Below are 4846 nucleotides of genomic sequence, written 5' to 3' on the forward strand. Positions count from 1 at the left end.
CGGTTCCCTAGGCGGAAATCGATGCTAAGTGGAAAATTTTGGCGGCGATCCTTAGTAACCTTTAGCGAGCTTAGGAACTCGAGAGTATACTTTCGAAACGATGGCCACTTCCTTTGGATCATGTAGACGAGGCCATTCCCATCACCCACGTCGCACAACTTCCAAAAATCCTCCATGATCCCCAAAGTTTGGAGAGGGAAATCGTGGGGATATCTAGAAGGTGCCGTTTCTCGGGCCGACACTTTCTTCCACATAGCCTTTTGCTCTTCCGTGGCAAGGCTAATGCCAAAGTTCTTTGCATTCTCCGGTTTCCCTTTTGATCCCATTATCCTACAAAAGAAATTACACTCTTAAAAGAGCATCAACAAGTAGGAGATCAAAAGTTCCCCCAAACTTGCATTCAACCAAGTAAAAATCAAGAGATAAGAACTTATATGCAAGCTTGGGTAAAATAGCATCCTAATTTTTAGCATAATAACATTTTAAGCAAAAACAACCAAATTAGGACACAAAAATCATCCCCCAACGTGAATTCATCCCCCATGCAGAGATGTATCAACCAAATATCCATAAAAACCAACAATCTCTACAAAATCACAAATATTGCAATTCATGGAAGTAATAATAGCCTCACAATGCTATGAACATGATTGCTACTTTTAAACTCTAAAAACCAAGAGAGAATCATCATTCACAACTTAATAATCACCAACCAAGCAAATTTTAAACCATAGAATTCAAAAATTCATACACATAATCATCCCCCATCATGAATTAAGAGATTCTACCGAACAATTCACCCAAAATAAAGCACAATCCATGGAAGAAGTAAAGAAAAACCCAGAAATTGAGTTAGGATTCATACCTTTTTGTGGAGAGAATTTGTAGAAGAAGAGCTCTAGACTTTGAGAGAATTGAGAGAATGATAGTGTGGGTGTGTGAATTTGGTGATTTATATAGGTGGGAGTTGTGTGCAAGGAAGGAATTTGAGAAGGAATGTGAAAAGGAATGGAAAACATACCTTTTATGGTTGCAATCCCGTCTCTGGACTGCGTGCGGCGACCGCCGCATCTCTCGTGGCGGGCCGCCACACGGGCCTTCGTAAACAGCAATCCTGGCGGGCCGCCGCGGCCCGTGCAGCGGTTACTCTGGCCCGCCCTAAGCCCGATCCTTCCTGCACATGTTAACACACGTGTGGCGACCGCCGTGCTTTAAGTGCGGCGACCGCGACCCGTAATTTTTTCTTTTTTTTTTAAACATAACATAAAAAATACGAGAAGATAAAAAAAAAATAAAAGAAAATTGGGTTGCCTCCCAATAAGCGCTTTTGTTAAAGTCGTTAGCTCGACTTGAAGTGGCCCACTAGTTGGACGGATCAATAACTCGAGTGTTGAAAATTGGCATAGGGAGCAACTTGGTCCCTAGCTTCTTCCACCACTTGTACTTCCCCTCTTTGGTTTTGATGACGTATATCTCGGGGTCCTCTTTGGGTGTTTTCTTTCTCTTCTGTTTCTTCTTCTGTGGGGCAGATGTAGAAGAATTAGCATCACCCTTTTTAGAAGAGTGTCTTACCTCTTTGACAATGTAGATAGTGGAGATAGAAGGATCCTCCGCTTCAAAGGGATCTTTGGGCTTGGTCAAGTCGGTAGCCATGACTGCTCTGCACTGTTGTTCCATTTTTGCCCGCTTTGCCTCCTCAAATTTTAGCATCTCGCTCTCGATCTTATAGGACCATGATTATCACTGATTGTGATCTCGCCACGACCTACATCAATCAAAGCTTTGCAAGTGGCAAGAAAATCTCTCCCTAAGATTAGAGGGACGTTCTTGTCTACTTTCATGTCAAGCACAATAAAGTCGGCAGGAAAAATAAAATCATCAACTTTAACTAAGACATCCTCAATCATACCTACAGTCTTGATGGACGAGTTATCGGCCAACCTGAGTGTTACATCTGAAGATTTGAGTGGCCCGATGTTGAGCTTTTCGTAGTACTTCAGTGGCATGAGATTGTTGGACGATCCTAAGTCGCACAGTGCTTTGTCAACCTTCCCTTCTCCAATTCGGCACCTAATGATGAACTGGCCCGGATCTCTTTGCTTCACTGCCCTTTCCTTTTGGATGATCTCGCTGCAATGATGCGGTAGCTTAAGGTCGGCTTTAGTCGGCTTTTTTTTCCTTATTACCGCCTCCCTTAGTCGGCTTTAGTATGGACTTTGCAAAACATGTTAAGGAATTGCTTGAACTGCTCTTCAAGCTTGAACTTCCTCTTTGGCTGAAAAGGGAGTACGATCCCGTTGTGCCGCACAAGCTCCTGCTTAGTGGACGATTCTGCCTTCTCAGTGGCGGGCCGCTGCGGGGTCTGCGGCGGTCCGCCGGCGACTGGGCAGTCCTGCGTGGTTGACTCTGCCGTCTCAGTGGCGGGCCGCTGCAGGGTGTTCGGCGGTCCGCCGGCGACTAGGCAGTCCCCAGATTTCTGCTTTGCCACCCACTTCTTGTTAATATCATCCACTCTTGCTGCTGCCTTTGCTCTATCCTCATCTAACTTCTTCTGAATTTGCTCCATTTGAGTGGTAATATTGGTTACAGCTGCCGAGATTGTGTTCATTCCTTGCTCGAGGTTGTTTATCCTTGCTTCGACCACTCCGATCTTGGTGTCATTAATCTTCCTATCTTGCGTAATTACCTCCAAAATCTTCGTGATTCCTTGTTCATACTTGTCTTCCTTCTTCATCGGCTCAACCACTCCTCCTTTGCTAACATTAAATCCTGCAGGGGGTTGCAAGTAATTATTGTTAGAATAAGAAAGATTTGGGTGCGGACGGTTCCCATTATAATTATTGAAATTACCGCCCCCCTGATTAGGGCGATAATTGTTATTGTAGTTTCTGGGACCGCCTCCTTGCACGTAGTTGATTTCTTCCACAGTTGATATGGCAGTTTCGGGTGCCTTGACCGCCACTATGGAAGTTGTCGGAATTGGATCTTCCTTCCTCGAGATGTCCATTTGATCAATCCTGACTCTAAGTTCTGCTAACTCCTTAGCAAAAGAACTTTCTTCGGCCTCTTCTATGGCTGCTACTCTTCTCGTGGCATGCCTTTCCTTCGACCACCCCCGACTGTTGGTGGTGAACTCCTCGATCACCGCCATGGCATCCTCTCCTGTCTTTCTTAGAAATCCTCCATTTGCCCCTGAATCAAGCATAGCACATATTTTTTCATTAAATCCATTATAGAGGATTCCTACCTGATGGTCTATGGAAAAACCATGGTTTGGGCACTTTCGAGGAAGAGCTTTGAAACGAGCAAATGCCTCATAGAGGGGCTCGTCATGGCCTTGTGTGAACTGAAAGATCTCACTTTTGAGCTTCAAAATAGTGCCTGGCGGGTAGTATTTGTCGAGGAAGGTAGCTACGATGTCCTTCCATGTGGAGACCTTTTCTGGTGGCATACACTCAAACCACTCCTTAGCAGAATCAATCAATGAGAATGGAAAAAGTCTTACCCGTATGGCATCGTCGTCGACACCATTTAATTTCAGAGTGTTTGCGATTTCCACGAATTTGGAGAGATGGCGGTTAGCATCTTCAGTCGCCCTACCTGCAAAAGGAGTTTGCTCGACCCTTTGGATAAGGGGCATGCGTAACTCAAAATTGTTAGCATCAATACGAGGGCCTTTAGGAAAAGTGATCATATTCCCATGATTGAACATGTTCATCACAGGTAATGTTTCTCTGTTCTTCTTTTCCATGGCTTCTCGAGCTGCTCTCTCCGCATCTCTCTCACCCATCAGCAACTTCACCATCTCCTGCAGCTTCTCAATATCTGTTCGGTCACCCATTGTTCCTGATCCTTTTTCACTTCTTATTATTCTACGAGTTCTTTCAAGTTCTAAATCAAGCGGCTCTAAGATGTACTTCCCAGAACGCGTTCGCATACAAAACCTGCAAGACTCGAAAACAAAAAAAAATTAAAACAAAAAGCAATAAAAATCCAAAGTAGTAAAATTATCGTTTGAAGATATCACTCCAAAGTGAATTGTCTTCCCCGGCAACGGCGCCAAAAACTTGATGCACTTTTTATTTGCACTATAAATACCTGCAAGTATACAGAGTAGGTATAGTATAGCAAAAGGTTAGTACCGGGTATCGAACACGGGGAAGATGTACACAAAGTGTCTATCTTCTACTAGAACTCAATTACTATCTGGAGAAACAAGAATTTTTGGAAACTTTTGAAAACAGTAAATATTAAAAACAGTAAACAACTAAATGCAAGCAAATCACGGAGAGAAAAGTATAGAGATAAGGGGAATTCCAGGGATGTGCTTTCACTTTTATGGTTATACAAATTCCAAACTACAATACCCTAGCACAGTTAATACTTTGAAAGGACGAGTCACCTAGCTTATGCTCATGCGATACAAACGTTGATTACTAACATTAGGGTTGTCAATCCTAACACGTAACTCCAAAAAGCTCCTAAGACCCTTGAAAAGTCCCCACTCTCAATTAACAGTGCCGTTTTAAAGGAAGCTAACTGTAGTGTCTACTAAGTGGATCTAACTCGCTAGAACTCTGTCACAGTTATGAAGCAAGTTGTATTGAATCATACATAATTGTGTCACTCAATTATGAAGCATCATGATTAACTTAGGGAAGAAACAAAGTAAAAACAAAACGGATATTAAATAGAAAACGGAATTGTATAACCAAAGTTGCTACTAACACATCCCTAGAATCCTATGAGTTTAGTTACACATGACTGAATAAACTAAAAACATAGATTGAAGGGAAAACAATTTGAACATAAAACTAAAGCAAATAAAACCCGTAGGTTGAATCCT

General features: G+C 42.8%; 1 non-coding gene across 1 annotated transcript; it reads left to right on the forward strand.

The window, feature by feature from the left end:
• The first annotated feature begins 3263 nt into the window (after window positions 1-3263).
• LOC148927300 (small nucleolar RNA R71) lies at window positions 3264-3370 on the forward strand. The gene has a single exon (XR_016129714.1). It is a non-coding gene; the product is annotated as a small nucleolar RNA R71 (small nucleolar RNA).
• Window positions 3371-4846: the final 1476 nt, after the last annotated feature.

Source organism: Salvia hispanica, chromosome 4, assembly GCF_029641045.1.
Source record: "Salvia hispanica isolate PSC_SH4W2 chromosome 4, Shi_PSC_v1, whole genome shotgun sequence".
Classification (NCBI taxonomy): domain Eukaryota; kingdom Viridiplantae; phylum Streptophyta; class Magnoliopsida; order Lamiales; family Lamiaceae; genus Salvia; species Salvia hispanica.